At 41.0% G+C, this 26,011-nt stretch overlaps 1 long non-coding RNA gene across 1 annotated transcript; it reads left to right on the top strand.

The window, feature by feature from the left end:
* Positions 1-4,349: 4,349 nt before the first annotated feature.
* Positions 4,350-7,240, top strand: LOC128402933 (uncharacterized). The gene is made up of 2 exons (XR_008327809.1): positions 4,350-5,041; positions 6,962-7,240. It is a non-coding gene; the product is annotated as an uncharacterized LOC128402933 (long non-coding RNA).
* The last annotated feature ends 18,771 nt before the right edge of the window (positions 7,241-26,011 follow it).

Genomic DNA, 26,011 nt, shown 5'->3' on the forward strand with positions numbered 1-26,011 from the left:
AATTGATTACGCTCACATACACATACACATAAAGGTTGTGTATAACTGCGTACAACTGTTATTCTCCAATGGCTTAAGATTTTTCACTACTGAGTTTTACAAACAGCAGCAAAACCACTTACAGCATTGTGGAGTGCTGCCTATCCATTTTAAACAAAGCATTCATACTGGAAAATAATGTGAATACTTCAGACATGAAACAATATGCACCTTCTCTAAATTGTTTCTAATGATAGAGGGATATTAATAAAATCCATAAACCATTAGTACTGTTATGGCTGCTTTGTTCTGAATTACACATAGACCTTTTTATGTTTATTCCTCACAGAAAATGCATGAAAAAAATTGAAATCCTCTCTAATTGCACTCTCTGAAGATAGCTGGTAAAATCATTTCTAGCAGCTATAAATCAATTGCAGTATTTAAATGACCTGCCAGGTGCATCTTCTGGGTATCAGACTAATTAAGGGAATGTATTAATTGCAACTATTCATCAACACCACCAATGTTGTTAGGTAACGCTTTCAATGAATCTTTTCACCATATTATCCAGCAATAAAACTGCAGTTTGGCCAAGTGGTAGGGGGAGAGAAGGATGAATTTTAAAGAGGTAAACACATACCATACCTTGTTTCAAAAATTGTATTGGCGCTTGTTTCATATTATGCAACAGAATATGACTAAATACATCAATCCTGCATATAAAGAAGCAACAGCATAAGGTATGTAAAATATTTCGCTTGCAGCAGGAAAAAAAATCACAATAAGCTGGAAAAAATAGTTTAAAAACTAAAAGAAAACAAGACTCTGGGTAATGGCTTTATTAATGTCCTTTATATTTATATTTTCCCTGATGATGAAGTTACGGATCAGTAATAGGATTTGGCAAGTGATTTGAGTACCTATATGTAGACTAGATACAACTCAGTTCTAATCACTGGAATCAACCACCTTTGGTTGTAATTCCCTGTAGATCTTAATTTTTTAAGTGCCTGAACCAGCTTGTTCTGGTCCAGAAAATGCTTGCCAGACAGGATATTTCATCCAGGTGTCTCCCAAAACTTTTAACCCCCTTTTATGGACTCTGGTCTCTCCAGTTCCTCCAGCAAAAGTGCTGGGCCATGGCAAGTTCGAAGGCGGACTCTGGTGCCTTTAGAGACTGCAAAACCAAAAGACACACACACAAAAGGGTATGTTGAGTCCTTAGTCCATTTTTAAGGAATGATTGTCCCACAGTCGAAAAGCACATTCAACACTCAAATTTCACCTGTAATTAAGTAACCTACTGAAATATCATTAACCAAAACTGGGGTGCTCCTGTGGGAACAGTCACAGGCCTGGCTCATACCATTACTGTGGCCTAATTGGCAGCTTCCATATTAATGAGAGCTGGGATATATACCTATAGCCAACAAGGAGCTATTTTCACACCCCTCTTCCCCCCCCCACATACCATCACAATGAGTGATGTCATCAAATTTCATAATTCCTTCATGCCAAATAGAACTCTTATTGATTCAGGTCCTAGCTTTATGTACTACTGTTAATGGCATGATTAACCATCATATAAAAGTTTTTAAATAAATAAATACCAGGTATGGGTAGGGAGTTGTCATCAGTGCTACATGGGGAAGCAAAGTTTAAAATTTTCTCTCCAGCTACGATCTCAGTAAAAAATACTCCTCACCACTATAGCTTTTCCTAATGCTGTATGTTGTGTGGGGTTTGATTGTTTGTTCGTTATAAAGGTCACAACCATGTTTGGAAGCAGAAACTTGATGACAATCTCCCACCCCAACGCAACTGGTTTAAAAACTCAACAACGTGATTGCAAATCATGTCACTCATTTAGCATGTAGTCAGACCCTCGTAATGCGACAAAATATGCACACATTACAGCCCCTCATATACGACGGAAACTATGTGGTGCAATGGGGTAAAAGCAGTAAAGCAGCAATGGGACCATCTATCTTGGACCTGGTCCTCACCAGCAGGGAGCAACTGATCAATGAAGAGTAAGTACTGGGAACCTTGGGAGAAAGTGATCGGGTCCTCTTGGGTTTCATGACACTGAGGTAAGAGGAAGCTGAGTGCAGTCGGACATGCACTATGGACTGTGGGGCTCTGAATACAGGTCAATGAAAATGGTGTGGCGGGGAGGATTTATTTATATTACAGAGTTTTAAATATATCCAATAGATGCATGAACTTTGGCTATGGTTGTAAACTTTGACTATGGGTTTCCTAGCAGTAAGTTCAACTCAAATCAGTGGATTTACTTACCAAGTAAAAATGCATGCAATTAGGATCTATATCCACTGGATACTAATCAATGCTCATTAAAGTTTTACCTCTGTTTGTATTCCAGGCTTCCAGCTACTGCAACGTTTACAAGGCTTGCTGCGCTATATCCACTTTTTAATATTAAATTATTTTTTATATTTATAGGAAAGACCCTCTTTTCTTCAAGTATATGATTGTACACGCCTTGCACCATGGTTTGAAAATGGCTGTTAAGTGCTCACGGAATGGAACATTTAACTGTCATTTATATATTTAGTCATTGTTATTGCTATTTATTATTCCTACTGTGGGCACAGTGTTCCCAATCAAGGGTCAGGGCTCAATTGTCTAGTGGCTAGCACTAACAAATAACTGAAAAGACAGCTAGGCAAGTCCCCTGTCCCAGAGAGGTTACAGCCATAGACTCAGCAGAGTACTTATGTATTTGTAAAATGCAGACTTCAGCAAAAAAAGAAACATCTGGGAAATCTTTAAAGGGGGAAAAAAACTCTGAAGGGATTTAAACTGTAACAGGACTTTATCGCAAAGAAGTTTCCCCCTCTCGGTTTTTTTTGGGGGGGCACTTTAAAAATTACAAATCTACAACATAGGGCATACTTTTACCTGTGGAAGAGGAAAAGCAGACACTCACAGACCACCAGACATGGCTGACACACTTGCATCAATTTTGTGTTGTATGCGCTAAGAAGCCAAGGCCAATCACAGCTTCCCAGCAAAACAGAAGTGTGTGCGGTTGCTACAAGTGGCAATCGATGTGTGAATTACATATGCTCTTTCCTAAACAGAAGTGCAATCCATGTGGGAAACAAGATGCGCTTAAGGCAGCCCTTAAACATTTGTGTTCCTTAAGAAAAAAAAGCAGATCCATCACTGGTCCTGCATAACCAAACAGGGTTGGTTGGTTGGTTGGTTTGTTGTTTTAAATAAGACTAGTTTTGAGAATTGTACCTGCAACAATCTGGGCATTCTAGTTTGGATCATTTTTATGTTCAACAGAAGCGATGCAACATTCCGCAAGCATTTTAAAATACCCAACTTCATGTTACAATGGTTAAAAACGAGTCTCCCGCCCCACCTTTTTTTCTGTCTTAGGTGGATTGGGTTTATCTACCTCTTTGTAGTATACTGAATTGGGTATTTCTCACTTTTTTTTTTTTTGTCTAAACTGCAGAAATAAAAGTTCACAATAAAAGTAAGATATTGCTCTCGGCTTCCCTTCTCTTTCCCTACTGCTGTATGATCTTCCTTTTGTCCTCGATCCCTCCTTTATCCTTTTCACCTTCTCTTTCTTACTCTCACAGTGTCCCCTTGATCCATCAGACGCAGCCAAGCCATCTGATACGTATGCCTGAAAGTAATTTTGGACAGAATCAAAATGCCCTAGAATCCTTAGTAATCCTCCTCAGATCCCTATACTGAGCTCTGGTTAGGCCCTTATATATTCAGCAAACAGCCTTTCAGTCAACCGGTGAGGAAATTGAAAACCTTTTTACAGTAACACTGGAGAGAGATGGCAAGTCGTGAAACAAACCAGTCCGCTAGAAAGGGAGGGGGAGAGGGGGGAGGAGGAGGGAAGGGTCTGTGCAGAATTAAAGTTATGATGGCCATAGAGCAGCAATTGGAAAGAGGGAAGCCATACTCAAGAAAGCAAGTTGTCCTATGCATGCTTCCATATTTCATAGATAATTACTTCAACTGCCTCAGAACACCTTGCATTTAAAAATTGCACTATAGTAATGGGACTTGTGTACCATATTTCTTTCAACAGCTGGCGAAGGAAGAGTGAGAAGTAAAGTGATAGAAGCAACACAGCTGGTGAAATATATAAAAAAGGAAGGGAAGCGGCAATGCTAATATGAGGCTAAAGAGGGAGCAACGTGGCTGGGCCTGTAAAGGCGCATAGAGGTTGGAAGGGCAGATTTGGGAAGATGTAGACAAGTGGGGTCAGTCAGTGGTAATGCGTTGCCTACGGAGGGGCGTTACTTGCAGAAAGCTAAGGCTCCATGAGAACAGAGGCCTGAATTATCTCTGTGTGAAAAGGTCTCAGTGCAGCAGCCCATAGGGTGAGGCCATTTGCCTATCTGGGTGATGACCCTCGCTTCCAAATACAGTGGTACCTCAGGTTAAGTACTTAATTCGTTCCAGAGGTCTGTTCTTAACCTGAAACTGTTCTTAACCTGAAGCACCACTTTAGCTAATGGGGCCTCCTGCTGCTGCCACGCCACCGGAGCACGATTTCTGTTCTTATCCTGAAGCAAAGTTCTTAACCTGAAGCACTATTTCTGGGTTAGCGGAGTCTGTAACCTGAAGCGTATGTAACCTGAAGTGTATGTAACCCGAGGTACCACTGTAAAAAGAAGTCTGAGGCTGCTGTCCTATAGCCATGCACCTGGGAGTGGGCCCTATGGAATCCAATGGATCTTCCTTCCAAGTAGCCAGATACAGAAGAGTATGTGTAGGTCCCTGCATTTGACATTTCCCTCTAACTCTTACCTCAGACTTTCCTCCCTCTCCTCAGTCCTCTTGGGATTATATATATTACATACCATCCAACATTTCCACATCAAAAACCTGGATGCAGGTCTTCCGGAATGTACTCCTGGGGTGAGTCACATGACCTGTGCCATGATCTCGCCCCAAGCATTTCTTATTTCTTTTTCAAGGCAAGATTACAACAAAATGGCCGCCTTGATCTCACGCAATAAAATGGGGTGTTGCTTTTTTTCTGGGACACTTGGTGGGTATTATATTAGCTTCCCCGACTCTGTCTCATTTTCCCTCTGTTTCCATTTTAATTTTTGAAGGGCTTTTAAGAGATGGCTCAACTTTTCTCCTCTTTCAGTTTTGTTTCTTCTTTTGCATATACTGCTTCAAATACATGTATCTGGTGCATATGATCAGCTCCTGGCTTAATAAGCCAGGGCATACATAAACTCAAGTCCTTTGCTCTTACTTTACTCTTTCTTTTCTGTGAGTGGGAAAGAAAGCCAGGAAGCAGCAGCTAACCATAGCTTCCTTATGTCTGAACTGGGAAATGATGGTTAATGACTTTCAAAAAAGCAAAAATAGAAACCAATGGGTCCCATAGCTTGGCTTGTTTGGAAGCCATTAACCACGGTTTCTTTGACGTAATGCAGTGGCGTAGTGTGGGTTGTCAGCACCCGGGGCAAGGCAAGTAATTTGCGCCCCCTAACTCGTGGATTTGCGCACCCTAACCCTAACCCCCAGATGTTGCGCCCGGTGCGGCCGGCCCCCCTGCACCCCCCACGCTACGCCACTGACGTAATGAGAAGCTATGGTCAGCTGTGCATTCCTAACATTCTCATCACCCTGAAGCTCAATTATAACCACTATGTATCTTTGTTCTTGGACATCTTTTTATTAAAATACATGTACTGCTGTAAAGGTATTTATGCTTTTAATAACACTTAGTATTTATGCCAAGGGTGGCTAACAATCCATGGACTGGATCCAACCCAACAAGCCACGGTAAGTGTCGCCACCAGCCAGAGAGCATCCCTCTGATTAGGAGATAAAAGATCCTTCTAGCAACCCTGTAGAGAAAATCTCTAAAGAGCGGTCAGAGGGATCTTTCATCTCCAATCTGAGGGCTAAACGCCACAGCACTGAGGTCAGAGATAAAAGGCAGCATTTGTTCCCACACCTTCACACCAGTGACAGAGGGATTATATCCTTGGGAAATGCATGGTGGAAGCACCTAGAACACCAAACCAGCAAACCACCAAGTTGGGAGACAGTTATGAAGTCAAGCCAAAATTTGTGGAGCCCCATGACTAAGATAAACAGGATCAATATTGTTCATTCCACATGGAGAAGCTGAGAAATAGTGCCTTATTCAAGGCTACCTGGTGAGTTCATTGCCAAGGTGAGATTTTACCTGGATGCTTCGCAGCTCATCACTCACACTCATTACCCCTTAAGTGCAGCAGCTGCCGTGTTGCCCTGGTTTGCTCCATAGCAGGGATGGTGAACTTGCAACCGTCCAAACTCCCACCATTCCTGAATGTTTGGCATGCTGGCTGTTGCTCTTAGGGCAGCAACATTTGGAGGGCCACAGGCTCCCCACCCCTGCCTGCAAATAAGAACGGAGGCATAAGATAAAATAAGTGAAAATGAGAATTTTGATGCTTCATACATTAAGAATTGGTTACTTTTATACCCCTGAATATCAGATATATTTCTCTAACATCTCTCTGTTTGCCTGGGTTAATATTTCACAGCTTAGGCACTCTCGTTCGCTGCATTGTAGAATAGGTGAAGTGCCCAAGAACAACACATTTCCCCTGTTGCTGGAAACTCAATAAATATGATGGAAATGGGAAGGGAATTATATTCTCTCTCATTGTCTTCTTCTGCATGATTAAATCATTAATCATTCTAAACATTCTCCTCTCATGATCCATGAGACCATTCCTATAGTCTTATATATTCCTTTATGACTATATAGTCAGTCTGGTATCTTTGACCCTTTCTTTGCTTTCTCCACCATCTGCCTTCCTCATGTTTCTTCTAATTAGGCCACTTTCTGCATCCTTCCTCCAGGTATCGTCCTACAGCTGTGAAAGTCTTTCTTTCTTTCATCCTTCATCAGATCCTACCCCATACATAAGCTTTTCCTTTCTCTCCTCTTTTAAAGGGTTTGGTCTCAGCTATATCTCAGATTCCTAAAGTTGGGTTGTTGGAGGCCATGGAGAATAGAAAGGAGGAGGAGGACGAAAAAGAGAAATATGGAATGATTAAATAAAACATCAGAGTTGTCCGAAACCAGTGTTGCTCATTTTGGACCCTGTGACCCTTCTGTGCTGATGAAGATGTAGTCATTCCAACTGCATATAAATAATATTGTTTTATTTTAAGGATTCATTTATTCTAGTGATTTTGTATTTTGCCTTTCAATAAAATTCCAATGATGGCTTTATTTGTTTATTTATTAAACCACTAGGGTTAAATCAGGCAGAACAAATCTTGGCTTAACCATGAGTCCCAGCTCAGATGCTAAAACAAACTTTGGATTAGGTAAACTTGGCATGGAAGTGAAGATGACCAAGCTGGTAATCCGTAACATTATACTGAAATGCCAGAGCAAATAAAACAACTTAAAGCATCTAAAAGAGGTGCTAGCATTCAAGAGGGTGGGAGGCCATCACAGAAAAGACTCCTTCTCCATCTTCTGCAAACAAAATCGTCACTATCTGTCTGACTAGACGGCTCCATGGCTGGATGACTAGAAGGTGTTGATGTGCTGTTTTATAGCTATAGCTATTTATATGTTATTATTTCTGCATGATAAGCATGAAAACTAATGCATACTAGGCTAAACCTCCTCCTCCCAGAAATTATCACTGGTGCTTAACTGATGGTGACATCTCTGTGAGCCTCAATTCAGGTGACAAATCTCTTTCCCCACACCTATCTATTTCACTTCCTCTGGAGCCTGCAGAACGAATGGTACGTGTATTATGACCACAAAGCAAGAGCCCTGTAGTTAGTGACAGAGCTCAGTAAGGTTGCCAGAGACCTGAAGCCAAAAGGCGTCTTACTGAGTATGTCAGAGGAAGCAAGACAAAAGTCACCAGCTGTGAGTCAAGCTAGAGGCATTGTGACAGTTCAAGACATTTAAGCACAGAACTGTCCAAACCACAGGAGTGGGAGGCCCTGATGTAAAAAACCAAACCTCCCCTTCTGCAGCTTGAAGGTGGAAGAGTTGCCAAGGCAACACAGTCAACAGATGAATCTTGAATCCTCAGGAGGCGGAAGGATTTAGACCTGGGGTGAAAACTGGTTGTCCAGGTTGGCTGGGGATCAGGGGAGGAGTCTGGGGGGCTGCCGGGGCAATGGCCCCGCACACATTGGGGGGGGGGGTTGCTGGCAGGCTGGTGTGAGGAGGATGAAACAGGCATTCATCTTTCCGATCAGTCCAATCAGACTGATTGGAAGGGCACACGTCTGCCCTGTTGCATCCTCCTCAAGTCGCCCTTCACACACCAGGTACCATAAAGACACACTTTGCCAATAACCTTTGGAACAAAATGTTCCAAGCCATAGATCACCCAGCCCCACTCATATACACACTGTTGCTTTTAGACTTCTCCTTTTCTTCCTCTCCTCCTTAAAACAGCTTTGTGTATCGGACATTGGAACTGCTGTGGTGTGGTGTGGTCCTAAGACTTTCCACAGAACTTCTGCTTCCTGCCTAGTTTTGACTGTATTTGCTGCTAAGTTTGACACTTCCCCTCCCGCAAGACTCTGGTACCTTTAAAAGTTGCATGATGACAGGCAGAAAATTGACAAGTACCCCATTTTCGGTTGCGGCCTTTCTGGGCTCAGAATAGTTGAAGCTTCACGCCTAAAGATATGAGGGGAGGGGTGTGCGGAAAGTCTACTTGCTGTAGCCCTCAAGTTTAAATAAATGGTTGCTGAAGTTGTAGATAAACCACTGAAAGGATTTGCTCTTGTAAGTTACAGCAGAGCAGCACGGGAGAAAGGGTTGTGGGGAGGATGAAAAATGGAAATTCTGTCTTAATAGGGAAAGGAGGGGAAGAGTTTGACAGCCCTGTACTATTAGAAACTAAACCAATTCTTGTTCAGCGGCATGAATTTCAACCATAACAGCCTCGTGTTATAATTAATATGACAAAGAGCTTCCATTTTGTAAGTCCCGCAAGTTACCTCTCTAGATAAAAAATTATATTCTATTCTCTCTTTACGTTATGCAATCTCTTTACTGTAAATATTGCTGCGATAAGGAGAGGAACAAACGTCAGCACCAGCATTTTGTTCCAAAAACATCCTGCAGAAATCACACTATGCTAGTGATATTTAATTGTAACATAAAAATTAAACACCATTTACTCGAAATAAAATCAGGGTAGTATGTAAATTAAGTAAGTTTCAATTCATGTCTTCTTACTCACATCTGTTGGCAGTTTAAATAGTTTTAGTGTCATTAATTGTTATAAAAGTGCAAGATTTGCTGTATGCTTGCCACTTAGGACCAAAGGCACAAAAGTCTAATTGAACTAAGTAATTAGTAATTTGTCATTTCCTATTGTCAGCAATTACTTTCTATTGGAAATCCGCACTGAAAATTCTAATTTGAAGTGAGGTTTGCATTTTATTGCTGTCCATCCAAATTAGTTTTAAACTGACAGCTACATTTTCATTAAAAATGTAAAGATATTAAATATACCTGCAGAGACTGAAAGGGAAAGTCTGCTACACATGAGTTCAAACTATATTTTTGACACTTAATGAGGAAAGGTTGAAATCCAAAATACTTCTTGTTATTCCAATGCAAAAAAAAAATCAGGGGGGGAAATCACATACATGAAGCAAGGCATTTTTTCTCCTTTTCAGTAGTTCCATTAAAATCTCATTGGTGGAATAATTCATGTGAGTAGCTTTTTTTAAAAAAAAATCTCATCATAAATCATAAGATTTCACTTCTAGTTTTCATTTTGCTTAAGGAAACCATACTCCACAGATGCTTTTCCTGTTCCTCTGTAAGATTCTGAGCGCCAAAGAAGGATAGAACTAAGGGGGGGGGGAATGGGTCAGTTCAGATTTTAATCCAAACCTACCTAATTCACAATTCCTGAAAGAATATGCAAACTGAAAAGCAGTTGTCATATGCACAATTTGCACTTGTTTGAATTTTGCATTCAACCAAATGATGTGAACAAAAAATGCTTATTAGGAGAAAGTACGTTCAAGAATGTTTACACTGCTGAAAACAACATACAATACGTGCACTGTTATATTAGGCAAAGTTGCATGCATAAATGCGTACAAAGCCAATTTTCACATAAAAACTGTATGTAGATTGTTACGTTTTGATTGTGTTTTTATCATTGATGTTCTGTAATGTGTTTTTAATGTTGTATACCACCCCGGATCTTCTGATAAAAGGTGGTATATAAATTGAAATAATAATGATGATGATGATGATAAATAATAATAATACTGACAAATTTTCATGAAGTGAAAATTTTCATGAAGAGGCAAGTAGGAAACTGAAACTGACAGATTTGTTTGACCCTAGATAGAAATATACAGTTTTGTGTGACTTGTCCCGTCAGCTTTTCCCCATGTGACGTTTGATACAAAAGTGCAAGTGTGATTTTTCTGGAGTGTGTTTTTTAGTCTCCATTTAAAAAACCACCAGTGATGGCTATTATGATACATAACTGGACTCACATGGTGGGCAACAGAATATTGTGCTGATTAGCAGGTGAGATAAATGAATTCTGCCAAATGGACATACATACCCCTTCCAGAGAGCAGGCTCCTGCATGGGGAGATATTTTCCTTGCCTGAAGCCAAATATCCAGGGCCTAGATGTTCAAAGCTAAATGGTACTATTGATTCTGGTTTACTTATAAAAGGGAAGGCATTAGTCCAAAATCTTTTTCTTTTTTTTACCGCGGAGCTGTTATGAAATTATCTCCTTCACTCCCATTGAGCTCAAACCCTCAAACCATAAACTCCTTAGAGAAGAATATACTCTTTAAAGGGTAAATGCTTTTGAATAGTTAGGTTTCTAACCACTATATCTGCTTACTTATGTGAAACTGCTATTTCCACGTGCACTTTATAACACCTACTTCAACAGGTTTTTAGTATGTGTACATGTTTGACAGACTATAGAAGCACACAATCTCAAAAAAGAAAATCAACAAGGAAGTGAAGATCTCTCAGGGTGAGAGAGAAGAAAACTCCCAGGTGAGAGCTTGTAGGGTCCGCCATTTTCTGTGGTTGACAAGGGTTAAGAGCTACCTTTGAAAGAGGACTCTGTGTTTTCTTTTCTCCTTCTTTCTCTGTATTTGTTTTTATTTGGATTGGTTTCTTTTTATCTTATTGTATTATGAAAAAGGGTTAATAAAATCTTAGGGGGGTGGGGAAACAAAAGCAAGGCCAAAACAACATGCTGAGTTCCTTCCTAACATGGAGCCTAATCCTGTCCACATTTACTTGGAAATAAGTCCCATGAATGGGAGTTACTTACAAGAAACCACATGTAGGATTGCAGCTTTGCTCTATGTTTTGAACTGTTCGCATAAATGTTTCTCACTTCATGAGAAACCTGAAACAATCCTGTTAATGGATCCTTCATCCAAAAGAATGATTTGATTACAGTACAAGGTATCATTAAAAGCAAACAGTAAATGAGAACCAAAGTTAAATTGGTACCAGGAAGAGGGTCATTGATTGTTCTTCTGTTTTGTTTTGTTTTGTTTTTGCTAAATTCAAACGTAAGAGAGCAAGCCCAGTTTTGGAAATCTGTTAATAGAAATGTAACAATTGATTTTTTTTTAAAAAAAGAATACTCATAGGGAAAAGACAATATCTGGGAGAACTTTCACTCTTATACAACGTTAAAGGAACATAACCTTGATCTGGGAAGGGCTGGCAAAACTGGAAGGGATAGTGCTCAATTATTAACTCACAAATCTAGAAATCTATTGGAGTTACTAAAAACTATGTAAATGCATAATTTGTGTTATTGATGTCTCAATAATTACTCAGGCACTGGGTCCAAATTGCGCGCTCTCTCTCTCTCTCTCTCTCTGTGTGTGTGTGTGTGTGTAAATTCAGGTGAAACTAGAATTAACTTCATCAATAAAGGCCATTTCTCTTTGTTGGAAACAGATTGTCTTAAACTATGTACACTGAAAGCATGTACATTTTCCACAGAAACCCATTCTGAGTGCTAACCATGATGTATATCTCAGCTCACTCTATTAAGTGGATATTAATTAACACTACTTTACAGCAGAATTCCTACGAAGTAGCACGTATTATATAGACATTAAACCCCAAAGAGCTCACCAAAGAGCTCCTTCTGATTAATGTTGTGACAAAGAAAAGTGAAGAATCGCAATGATTTATCACTAATTAGTGACAGATGTTGTCCACAGATCTTTAAACAGATGAAATGGCCTTAATATTACATCTCAAACACACACACACACACACACACACCATGTGGTACAAGCGTGGGAATCAATTATGTATCTATAAGGCGGTTTTTGTTGGATTCAAGAATCTAAATGCAAAGGGGTCAGCTGGACTGCACATAAGTTGATATGACTGGTAATGCTTTATGCCACTGCAATCAGTTTTACTTATTACTGTATTAATGGGAGACTGATTATAATTAGATGCTTGATTTATGCTAAAATCTTCAAATAGATGGATGGGTTTGAAGATCTGGGAAACAAACAAACCCCAAACCATGGCTTTGCTACAGTTCCAAACTCACTCACTCTCTCTCAACAATGTACATGCAAAGTGTATTTAAAAACTTCTATTCTGCCATTTATGCAATTGTGCTTAATTGCCAATAAGGCGCTGAGCAAAACAGAGAATTAAATTAAAAGTTCAATAAACACAGATCAATATTCTTGTAAATACCGAGTCTATAAAACGATCTCCTCCTTAAATGTAGTTATACTGCAGGTGCCGTGCCGTATCATCTCTGTTTGAATTTAGCTGATTGTTTTCCAGTCAAGCTAAATTCCTCTCTAATAAAAACATGCTGAAAAATCCAGGCACGATGCCAGCAAAGATTAGAAGCCGGCCCCTTATTCCTAAACTGTTGCAGTCTCCTGCCTCAGCATTAGCTCACAATCAGCTGAATAAAGAAGTCATCTTCCCTCTAACATGTAAATAAATCATCAGCTTCACTTACTTTACCACTGGCTGTTTGTCATTCAGGAAAATAATGGTTAATCAATGGTTAATCAATGAAGATGTGTAACGTATTAGTTTGCAGTCCTTCATCATCCTATTTTCTTCAATTGCCTGGGGGTTTGTGTTCAGTACTTACAGAATCGATTACAATTGGGAGTGATCATTCAGCTCACGTTGAGAGCTGTCAGCTGCGCTTTCTGTAAAGAGTTTTTACCCTTCTGTTTAATATAAGAAGGTAATATTTAGCTGCATCTGACAAGTGCTAGTAGGCATTCAGGGCATGAGTGGAGGAGGAAAAAAGAAAGATAGATACGGCAGAGAGATATATACTAAATAACTAAACGCAACACTATGCGGCACTTGGTGAAACTAAACTTTTCCTGACTCCACAATAATCATAAGCATTTCTGTGTTGTTGAAGAAAATTAAAAGAAAATAGCCGTCTGCTTATCATGCCTGCAGGGAAGGGCTGAGACAGACAAGTGACAATAACGTCTTTGTGTATAACCAAAGTGGGGGAGGGGGGAGAGACAGATAATTTGTCCATTTTCTTCTGAACAGACACCCAATTCTCCACTCTTTACATGTGGGTATGCCTGACAAGCCTTCTGCCAGAGTCAACAGAAAAGTTTAATATAAACATTTTGCAAAACAGCTTTCATGACCAGCAAAGATAGGCACAGCAACAGCTTGAAAAATCACTTTATTGTGTGAATTGCCTGCCTTTAACTTATTTTTCTTTTTAAAGGAAGTATAAGCATCCCTTGTCACCAATGTTAAGGTTGGGACAAGGCTGGCTGGGCTCCCTTAAAGGCCCCCTGCAAATGTTGCAGTCAATGAATAGAGTTATTTGTGTTAATTATTGTTTTTGTCATTTTCTCTGCAAATCTGCACCACTGATAGTCATTGGGTGTGGGGATGGAGACTAATAATCATTAATGTCTTTCATTAAATATTTACAGCGCAACAGTATTGATTAAAGGGAGGTGCAGTATATGAAAATAGTGTCATCTATTAGCGTTTTAGTTCCAACACCACCCTCTTGTGGCTGAATGCCTGCAGAGATTTTTCTTTCCTCTGCGTGAAACGAAACACGCTGCTGTTATGCAGAATTTTCAAGTTCTCTTTATAGCTGCTTATTATGGAACTTTCAAAACGAAAAGGTATAATCAGAACCTAGGGTTAAACTAGAGGGGATTATGGGGGATTTTCTGCCCTATTTATTTTTAAAATGCAGGGGGAGGTGATTTTTTTTTTTGAGCAAAAAGGTGCAAGATTGAACCTCTCCTGTACTCATTTATTGCCTCTCCCCTGCCCCTTGCAACAAATTTCTCCTAGGTAAGCTCCTATTTCACCTCAAGAGCTCAGCTTGAAGAATGCCTTGAGAAGGGGGCACAGACTGCAGAGAGAACCATTGAGGGCAGTAACGTAAAGGTAAAGGGACCCCTGACCATTAGGTCCAGTCTCGGGCGACTCTCGAGTTGCAGCGCTCATCTCACTTTACTGGCTGAGGGAGCCGGCGTACAGCTTCCGGGTCATGTGGCCAGCATGACTAAGCTTCTGGCAAACCAGAGCAGCGCATGGAAACACCATTTACCTTCCCGCTGGAGCGGTACCTATTTATCTACTTGCACTGTGTGCTTTCGAACTGCTAGGTTGGCAGGAGCAGGGACCAAGCAACGGGAGCTCACCCTGTCGCGGGGATTCAAACTGCCGACCTTCTGATCGGCAAGCCCTAGGCTCTGTGGTTTAGACCACAGTGCCACCCACGTCCCGTTGTGGGCAGTGGGAGGGCATAATTTCTCCAAATCTTGTCTTTCCCCCCTCACCCACAACTGAATGTGTCCTGGGTCAGAGCTAGTTTTAAACAAGCCATGCCCAGCTTAGCCCAAATCACCATTACATCTAGTTCAGCCCTAGCATGAGTCAAGTGCAGTCATGGCCACGTGCAAGCCTGGGCAACTAGTGAATGCACATAAGCTAAATGCAGAGCACATGTGCAGAGAGCCAGCTGTCAGAGTGTTGGAGGGGGATGAGGGAGACCCAGGTTCAAATCCCGACTTAACCATGAAACCTGTGGATGGTCTTCAGCCAAACAATCACTTCCTCTCATTCTGCCTCACAGGATTAAAAGGAGGAGATGAATATATACCTCCCCCGGGGGGGGGGGGAGAGGATATAAATACAATCAATAAAATAAATATGGAAGCTCATGGAGGAGAACTCTAAAACCTCTGGATGTCAAAGCTTCTCAGGCCTTTCAGAAATAAGTGGAGTGGGTCGCCAGGTATGAGATGGCCTGTAATACACAGTGGTGTTGACTTGCATTCTCCTCAACAAGTTGTCCAGGCTTAGGCATGTTGTTATATACTGAGTTGAATAGGATCCAAACTGCAGCAGTCTGATTGGTCCTAGAACAATAGGATCCAAAAGGCAGCAGTCTGATTGGTCCTAGAACAATAGGATTCAGAATGCAGCAGTCTGATTGGTCCTAGAACAATGCAGCAGTATGATTGGTTGGCAGGAACCACCCAATCATGCTCCAGATAGAAGTGAATCCACAACCTGATTGGCTTACAGTAGAATTCCGGAATTAGCCAATCATGTGCAGCCCATTGTGTAAATAATGTATATAAAGCAGATACTTTGAGGGGACATTCTTTCATTCCTCCTCACCACTATGAGCTGAATAAAGAGCATGAAATCACTTTGCGACTCTGAGTATATTTCACATGTAAAACGTGAAACTTTTGCTATGATTAATATAGGTGTTTTATAAAAGCTGAGTCTTGACTTGCAAAGGTTTTCATCCAGTGTTTTAGAATTGTATAGATATATAAAATAATAAAATAAAATAAAATAACACCCTTCATCCAAGGATCACAGGGTGGTTTATAGTATAAAAGCACAAAAAAAACACATAGCGTAATAAGAAACAGACTCATAACCCACCCCCCATTTCATTCAGAGATATATTTCATTGATGTGCATGTATGTAAATGAAATAGGGGGTGGTTGGTTGGTTGGTTGGTTGGTTATTACATGCTTTTGTGTTTTTGTAGTGTGTGTGTGTGTGTGTGTGTATGCTATATGCAGTGCTTTTTTCTAAAACAAATGTTTAGGGGTACAGTCATACCTCGGGTTACAGATGCTTCAGGTTGCATTTTTTTGGGTTGCGGACCGCCAAAACCCAGAAGTACTAGAACGGGTTACTTCCGGGTGTCGGCGGTTGCGCATGTGCAGAAGCACATGTGCACCAAAACGCAACCCGTGCGTGCACAGACATGCCGCTGCAGGTTGCGAACGTGCATCCCACACGGTTCACGTTCGCAACCTGAGCGTCCACTGTATTCTCATTTTGACTGAAGAAAATCACCATTTTATAGTTCAAATTAGGAAAAATAAATACAATAAATGGACAAAAGTACAAAGATTCACATAATGCTTAGGGGTATGCATACCCCTGCATACTCACAAAAAAAAAGCACTGACTATATGTATATACACAGTTGTCCCCAACAGCTGCAGATAGGCAGGGACATAAACACTGCTAACAGGGGTGTTTTCTGAAAGAAAAGGGGTAAAAGAACTACTTAGGGATCAGAGAGTGCAAGGGAGATGCTAAGAAATAAAACTGAAAGTGATCACATGTCATTAGATGGATTTGTACGATATGAAGAGAAACCAGAGTGATCATATGCTGTTATTCCAGTGACTTTTCTTTTTGCCCTTTAGTCAAAAATTAGTTGTTGTTTCTAACTGAAGTAGAACATAACTTAAGAAAAAAAAATTAAGTTCATTGCTTCATTTGCAAGGTTTTTTGGTTTAGATGCAGACATTTCTGTTGCATCAAGAAACAGACACAGACAGACCATGGCTATGTAGCAACAGACCATGGGGATGAATAAATGGTGTTGTGCAATTCAAATAGAGAAGAGAGAAGATGGGGGCAAATAAAGCAGCCACATTTCACCTTTGCAGAAAGGCGAATGAATACAGCTTTGGACAAAAAAACCAATGAAGCACAAAGACCGCAGGAAAATGCCTGTGCTGAACTCTAGTCAGGCCACTGCAGTTTCTGCAGTGGTCAGTCCTGCAACCTTTGTTCTGTAAAGCCGCACAGACCAGAAAGCAGAGTAATAGTTTAAGGATAAAAAGGCTGCAATGCCCCATTGCATGTGGTTTTAAAAATTGAGCATCACAATAACACTGAGTAAAACCATAGTGATTGTGGACCCAGCATTAAAACAAAACAAAACAAAAAAGGACTTCTTAAGGAAATTTGACCAATGGAAATTCCAGTATGAACTTACCCAAGCAGCTCCTCTGGAGTAATGTGTAGATTATAATTTAGTTATCCACCAGCTCTCCTTCCTAACACTTTCTGGCTCAAATTGAGATGGATGTGTGTGTGTACAGTATGTGCTTTAAATTGTATATTTGGATGCTAAGTATATTTAGAAATATGCTTTTTCAAGGAAAATACATTTTTAAATAGTTTTTAAAACACAGATTGTGTGTGTGTGTGTGTGTGTGTGTGTGTGTGTTTAATTACAGATAAATGCAGAAACAGAACAGAATGGACTTTTTAGCAAACATATGTGAACACAGAATAGAAATACCAGGTTTCATCAATCTGTAGTTAAAATGTGGCTGGTGGTCTAGAATAATACAAGCACATCCCATAGTCTGGAGAAGTCTTACTGTAGAAGAGGGTCACCAAAGGTCTCAATTTACATGACTCAACTCATCTGATATATTTTGGTGCCACTGAATCCAAATTTTCACTTTAATCAGCCATTGGAAGTTGGCTTTTGACAAAAATAGCCTCTGTTGCTACGAGGCATATATTTGTGAATCATTCCTGAAAGGCTCTCTGCAATAAAGATATGACATTGAAGGTTGAACATGTCAATGGACCCATATCTGCAAGTATCTTTTTCTGCTATAGTGCCCAGTTCTCTTAGCTCTATTCAAAATCACATTTGTATCCAATATTTGCAAAAAGGAAATAAAACACATTACACATGTTGCCAATGAAATCATTATGTGATTAAAAATACAACAATTTAACATTTTAACATTTCACAGAAAAGTAACCAACAGCATTCTGTTTCTGATTAAAGTATTCCTGTGATCATACAGATGTAGACAAAATGGCACCAGCCACAAACACAAGAGGGAGCGATCAACTGACTCTGGGTAACCTTGAGGTTTGCAGGAATACGAAGCATCTTTTGGGGGAGGGAGAACTTACAGGGAGAAACATTCATGTGTGAGAAAGAGAAAGAGTGTGTATGGGAAAGTGAGATGAAGAAGGAGATGTGGAGGTGTGGAGAGAACCATCTTGTTTTCTGGATAGTTCATTTCCTGGTTCACACTAAGATGCTATTTGTAAATAACCCAAGGGTCAAAACTGAGACTGGCATATAATACAAGATTTTAACATAGCTGGAACTGGGCAGCCACAAATACAAGATTTTAACATAGCTGGAACTGGGCAGTCAAGTGTTTTTCCTTCCCCCCCCCCTCTCTCTCTCTCACACACACACACACAGAGAGAGAGAGAGAGACCCCAAAACAGAGACAGAAGAAATCAGAACAGCCCAGTGAGAACTGAGGTGATCTATGCGAACAAAATGTAGACTGGTTGGTGTGTATGTGTGTGGAGTGGCCAAAACTCTGAACAGAAGAACTCCACACTGCACCCCACTTGTGACTACTCTATATGAAGCATTATGCACCAAATTGCCATGGAAAATACACAAGCAACATATTGTGATCATGGTTTTCTCTGCACTGAACATCTCTACTTTATTTCTTTGGAGGTCTTTAAGCAGAGGCTTGACAACCATATGTCAGGAGTGCTCTGATGGTGTTTCCTGCTTGGCAGGGGGTTGGACTCGATGGCCCTTGTGGTCTCTTCCAACTCTATGATTCTATGATTCTATTATGCTAGCACCATGTAAAAAGTAAAATGGTACCTTGGTTTGCAACCGCTTTGGATTACAACCGTTTTGAATTACAAACCTGGAAGTGCGTGTCCCTTTTTTTGGATTACAACCCATTTTTTGACAACCATTTTTGCGGGGAGGCCCCATTGGTGAAAGCATGCCTTGGGTTACAACCTGTTTTGCTTTACAACCGGACCTCCAGAAGGGATTATGGTTGTAAACCAAGGTACCACTGTATCTATTTGGATCAAAGCTGCTGGAGTTTTAATTCTCTCCCCTCATTTGCTGCTTTCTGGTGAACCAGCCATATTTGAAATGATCTACAGCATTATTGCAAATCATCTGCAGTACAACATATGCATGATAATAGATAATATTAAACAAGTGAAAGGTGATGAATGCATGAATGTTTAGACGGCTTCTGCTAGTCAAAATGTGTGCATGGTACTTTATACAAATTCATTGGTTTGGGTGAAGTTACTAAGTTTTGATGCTTTGGAATCAAAGTTTTATTGCCAAAGCCTCTAACGAGTCCACATGAATAGCAAAAGGAAAGTTATAATTCGATTTATAAAGACAACTGACAAAATAAAAGTAAAGGGAACAATGATACATGTTTATTGACACAAATGATGTTAAATATTATATTTATATCATCAGCAAAACAATGACAAATGAAAGATTCAGCAAAGGTTACGGCTTGACAAAGTAAGGTTTTTTTGAAATGTGGACCCCAATCAAATTGATAAAAGCATAAATGATGCAACACTTTCTGACACTAAAGTCTTTACTTCTGCTTATATATATATATGGAATCCTCCACTACAGTGGCCTAATGTCAGCATTTGTCCATAAACTCTTTCATAAAACAGAAATGGGAAAAATGATTTAAAGCAGCTCAATTTGTCTGTTTACCTTAATCTTTAACTATTCCCAGATGTCTTAGCTACATGATGTATGACTCCTTATAAAACAATTTTTCAAAGATATCCAAGACAGGGTGGGGGGGGGAGGGAGTCAGACTTCTGTCCTTTTAGCCACAGAACTTTACTAAACAAGTGACAAACAGCAACACTTTTTAGACTGTCAGAAAAAAAAATAACGGGTTGTTCATATTATTTTAATCACTCCTGTCTCTTTTCGTAAATGTCCATATACATCTCATATTCTCTCCTTTAACCAAAGGCCAAAGAAAATTTGGCGTCACAACTTCAGCACTGACAATTGCCAGTACCAACCTCGGGTTACAGACGCTTCAGGTTACAGACTCCACTAACCCAGAAATAGTACCTCGGGTTAAGAACTTTGCTTCAGGATGAGAACAGAAATTGCACGGGGACAGCGGGAGGCCCCATTAGCTAAAGTGGTACCTCAGGTTAAGAACAGTTTCAGGTTAAGAACGGACCTGCGGAACAAATTAAGTTCTTAACCTGAGGTACCACTGTACAATCCTACTCCTGTTTCATATTTTGAATATACAGTTGCATTACACAGCTTGTGCCTCCCAAATTCAGGTTTGATACAACCTCAGGTTATAATATTGAGTGCAACATGAGATGGAAGATACCGGTTTATGAATGTATTACACCGGGGAATGATCATCAATTCATGTGGATGAATGATGCCTTGAGTCCTCTCTGACGAGTATTATTATGGTGATTATCTTCTATATTGCAGACTCCATGCCAAAAAAGAGAATAAACCACTGTGGCTGTTGGGCTCTTTCTTTGTTCTAGAGTTTTATATGTTTAAAGGTGCTGGCTGCTGTTTGTTTTATTACTGATGGTGGTGGTTGTTTATTTCATTCATGAATACCTTCCTATGGGACATCTCAAAAAGTTTTCAAAACACATAAAAAACATATACGACACTGTCAGTACACACACAGACACTGTCAGTACCTGGGGCCACCCCACAACCCCCCCCCCACAAAATCCTGAGCAAAACACTGCCAGCTACCCTATCATTCCCAACCAATGAACGAAGTACAACATAATTTTCAATGAGAAGATTCCATTTGTTATCTAAAGTTTGCTTTTCTGCTGCTCTTTTAAACCAGTACACTGAAAACAAAATAGCTCTCAGTTCTAGTAATTGAAATTCACCTTCATCCATTAAAAAATGCCCCTTGCCAGTTTGCCAACCAAAGCAAGGGGGGGGGATCTCAAGCTTTGAGGCCAAATGCAGACCCCCTTTGGTGCTTCCCAGGCCAAATACCCTCTAGGAAGCCACAGAAACCCTCAGCAGCCCTTCTCCACTCCCTCCTTGGGCTCTTTTGCTTGAATGTAATGTGTTCTTGAACTGTATCGTTCCTCTTGTTTCCCAGTATTTATTTATTTTTATCAGCAGCGATAAGCCACTGGAAAGTAGCCTGCAGGCACAGCAGACCATTTCAAAAAGAAGGGGGTGGATGTAAATTCCCACTCAAGGTTTGATCACACAGTGATACATTAAAATTAAAGGCCACAATCCACCAGGCAGGACATTGAACCAAGATGGGAGCAACACAACTGCATGACAATGCTGTTGAGCTACTCTCGTTCACTCTGATGGGCTCGTGCAAGGGGAGATCTTGAGGGACTTGGGCCAGACTCACAGATTCTCAAAGTCAGAGAGTAATTATGTCAATCTCCCACTTGATTTTCCCAAAGGGAAATGTGGCACTGAAACGCCATGTTTTCTTTAAAAACCTGCCTCTCAATTAATATTCCAGGAAGGCAGCTGAACATTATGGTGAAAACAAGCATTTCTCATGAATAGCATTTCCACAAAGTATCGCATGAAGTGTGTGCACTGTTTTAATGTTACACATATATTGTACTGTGCTTGTCCACAAGGCAACTAGAGAGAAAAGGGATGGAAATCCCTCCGAAAGAGAAGCAATTTTCATTTGGGATCCCTCACCACAACATCACCACCCCCTCCTCCACCACCAATTTCTAGGACGAAAATGGCTGTTTTAAAAACTTCAAGTAAGCTTGAGAAACTGACTGTGGATCATGTATACAACACAGGGTCAATGCTGTATTGAATTTCTAGACCATTTTCAGACTACCTTCTGGCAATGGAAGCATTTTGACCACTGACACTCCCTATGGGTATATCTGACTATCCCGGTACAATGCGCCATTCTCCATTATTGAATCTACAACAAACTGCTGTAGGTTATTCATTGATTGAGTGTTTAAGTGTATTCTTTGGGAGTAAATGGAAAGTGAATTCTGTAGACAGCCACATAAAATAAAATTCTAAAAAATCAGCAGAATTCCTTGCTGGAGAGAGATGTGCATTGGGGCCAATGTGATTATTTTTGTACTTGTTTTGTTTTTCTGCATCACTTGCTACTTACAGGAATTATTATTATTATTACTATTATTATTATTATTATTATTTTGTTCATCTATTGAACAGGTGTGTGGGGGTGTGTGAGTAGTTTATTCTCACAAAAAATTAAGCTATCACCAAGATGACAACATAGGGATATAAGGTGAAAGCCTATCTCTCTCCCCACCTCCAATGTCTTTAAATCAATTATAACAGGCAGACTGTTAATCAACCAACACAGAAGCAAGAAGGTAGTCTTTAAGTATTCCTAAAAAAGGCCAGAAGAGGAGGGTTAAAAGTGAGCATTTGTTCAGATTTAAGGCAAGTGTTGTGCATGCCGTAAAGTGTCTATGCAAATCTTCAGTCACAGCGCTCGGAAAATATTCGTAAATCATTGCCTTTCCAGATGTAGCTGGAGTCCAACTCCTATTTCTATCAGCCCCACCTGCATGGTCCGTAGTCACGAACAGTGGGCGTTCCAGTTCAGCAACATCTGGAAGGCCAATGGTTCCCCATCCCTGATCTAAACCAATTCAGGAAGAGGCCTTGAAGGCACATGAGGGTCCCCACTTCATTAAGAAAGTTGGGGTCTGGTCAGGGCCTGGATGAATGATCACCTGGAAAACACACGTGCGCTATTCTGGGTATTATGATGACAGAAATGTGGAATATAAATAAATTTAATAAAATGCCCATCTGTAAGAGATAGGTCCGCCCGACTTTGTTCACAACACTGTTGCACTATAGTGGTACCTCGGGTACGGGTTACAAACTCCGCTAACCTGGAAGTAGTACCTCGGGTTGAGAACTTTGCCCCAGGATGAGAACAGAAATTGCGCGCCGGCGGCAGCGGGAAGCCCCATTAGCAAAAGCATGCCTCAGGTTAAGAACGGTTTCAGGCTAAGAGCAGACCTCCGGAATGAATTAAGTTTATAACCTGAGGTGCCACTGTATTTTGAATGTGTGGCATATTGCCCCTGGCTGGTATTCAATTTGCTGTAACTCACCTTTAAAGGTAGTTTTAAAATAAAACAGAATGTATACATATTACTCCAGAAATTTATTTGCAAACGAAACAAAGCCCAAATATTACACAGCATACACTTGCTGTCATTGGTCTTTTTAAAATACAAAACAGAACACTGATTTCTACCATGTATATGAATCATAACATTGCCAGCATTCATCTGTCTCAAGAGACTATGGAGTGCAGCTGCAGAGGTAAAGTCAAACCGCAGGAGAATCACAGCGCCTGCTGTGGCTGCAGAGACCAGTACAGTGGTACCTCGGGCTAAGAACTTAATTCATTCCGGAGGTCCGTTCTTAACCTGAAATTGTTCTTAACCTGAAGCACCACTTTAGCTAATGGGGCCTCCCGCTGCCGCCGTGCCACCACAGCGCGATTTCTGTTCTCATCCTGAAGCAAAGTTCTTAACCCGAGGTACTATTTCTGGGTTAGCGGAGTCTGTAACCTGAAGCGTATGTAACCTGAAGCGTATGTAACCCGAGGTACCACTGTAACCAGTTTTTGCTGCATTAGCAGCACCTAAATGACCTCTCTGGTGCGCAAGCCTGGCCAGTGTGCATGGAGGTCCTGGGCTCCCCAGATGACAAGGACCCCCCCCCCCAGCCTTGCTCATGTGGTCCAAAGGAAAGCAGAGCAGTATGTTTGGCTCCAGCATAGTTGCCGGAGTTGCCGGCAGGAGGCATACAAGACGCCATCCAACTGTCTTAGGATTTACTCCTTAGCCTTTTCTTCTCCCGAATATGTCCTGCAATGCAGGTATGAATTTTTCCTCAGGGTTTTCCTCCTGAAGCATTTCTCATGAACGAGTACAGATGCAAGGCAGTGGAGGTTTAAGATCAGAGTTTTCCTTCTCCTGGATGAGCTACCTTCCCATCATAACATCAGCAACAGGCAAAAAGCACATTCATGTATGAAGGCATACTGATGGCATCAAAGAGTTCTCCACAAGCAATCAGTTCAGATCCTCCTGTCCTCAGTGGGCAAAGAGAGGAAGTTGCAGATGGAGAAAGAAAGAGTTTCAAAAGGAATGGGGATGGCCTAAAGAGATAGATGTTTTGGTTCCACCCCACACATTGCTGGCATGCAGTCTCCAGTAAATTATACCCAAGGGATTGAGTGACCCTCAGTAGGAAAGAGGTTTACCAAAACTGATGCTCCAATGCTCTGGTTTAGTATAATGCAGATTCCTATGACGCAACTTCCCACTGCTAGGGAGGCATCTGGTCTTCTGGAGCCTTCTTCCCACCACCACCCCTTACACAACGTGAGTCCCTGGGGGAAAGGGAAGCAGGTTGAGGATTCTGCATATGAGCAGAATCAAGGAGACGGGCCTTCTGGACTTGAATTTTGATCCTGCTCAAAGCAGTTCAGGCAGAAATGCTTGCATAACCCAGAATCCTTGCTTCAAGCCCCACCTCTTCAGTTGCAGTTTGCCATACTGCAGAGAGCTACTGTTTGAGGAGAATCGGTTCTGTGGCCCCCTCAAGCTCACAGAATTAGTTTGGTGGGTCTCTGGATCCTGGCCCATAAATTCCAGGAGGAACACTCACTCACTCGACCATACCAAACGTTTAGCTACCTTGTGGATTTTTAGCCATTTAAGAAGTTGCATTCATGAGACCTTTCTTTCGGGATTGTTCCTAGCTTGGGTCAGTTGACAGCCATCTTACATGCTACAGCTTAACTCTTCACGTACAAAAAGGAAAAGGAAAAATCAAGGCAAGTACTTTCTGAACCAGGTGGCACTGCAGGAAAGATTTTCAGCCAAAAGAAATTCTGGTATTGAAATTCTGAGGGGACACTAGGGAGCCCAGCTGGAGAGTGATTGGCATACTTGTGGGGACTGAGGTTGGAGGTGGGGAAGATTGATGCCTTGGCTTGACACACACAAAGAGGGGTGTGGGTGTGTGAGAAAATGAGTGAGTGAGTGAGTGAGAGAGAGAGAGAACCCACCATAAGGCATGGCAGTCCCTATAAACATGGGGAATGTCAGTTTACTGTTTTGCCTATGGTACAAAAAAAATAATGCTTCTTTCAAGTGCTGCATGCCATAGAAAAGGGTAGCATATCTAAAATGTTGCCATTCACCTTCAAAAACACTGCAGCTCCCTTTATGTTTGGAGTGGTGGCTGCTATTGAGTTTTTAATGTAGTGTTGTGGAGGGTTTTTTGGAGGTAGGTATGTGAGACCCTTCTAACCTCTGGATGCAGCAAGTGTTAAAACGTAATCCAGGCTAGCTTCCTGTGTTGAGGTGATTGCCTGGCCATTAAGAGAACAAAGGAAAGGGGCTCTGTGCGAGATGCCAAATGGGTGGGGCTAACTTAGGGATAGTTAGAAGGACAAAGCCTGAGTTTTAGAGTTGAAAGTGGGCAGTGATGTGACCTAGAAAGAAAGTAGCAAGCTGGAGAAAGAGAGAGTCAGAACGACGTTTGAGAGAAATGATTGATTTCTGTTTGAATCCCAAGGCTACAGCTGTGGGAGAAACAAGGCCCTTTGGGGTGTCAACACTGTAAATCCCTCCATCGTAGGCTCAGGTTGTATATATGTGTAAATAAACCACATATCATAAAGACACCAGAGTCTCCACTATGCCTCATTTCCAAAAGGGAACACGAACCCTGAAATTGCGTGCCACTCAGAGATTGGGGTGGTGTGCAACAGTATAGAGAAGAGCACCAAGAGACTGAAC

Source organism: Podarcis raffonei, chromosome 1 (assembly GCF_027172205.1).
Source record: "Podarcis raffonei isolate rPodRaf1 chromosome 1, rPodRaf1.pri, whole genome shotgun sequence".
Classification (NCBI taxonomy): domain Eukaryota; kingdom Metazoa; phylum Chordata; class Lepidosauria; order Squamata; family Lacertidae; genus Podarcis; species Podarcis raffonei.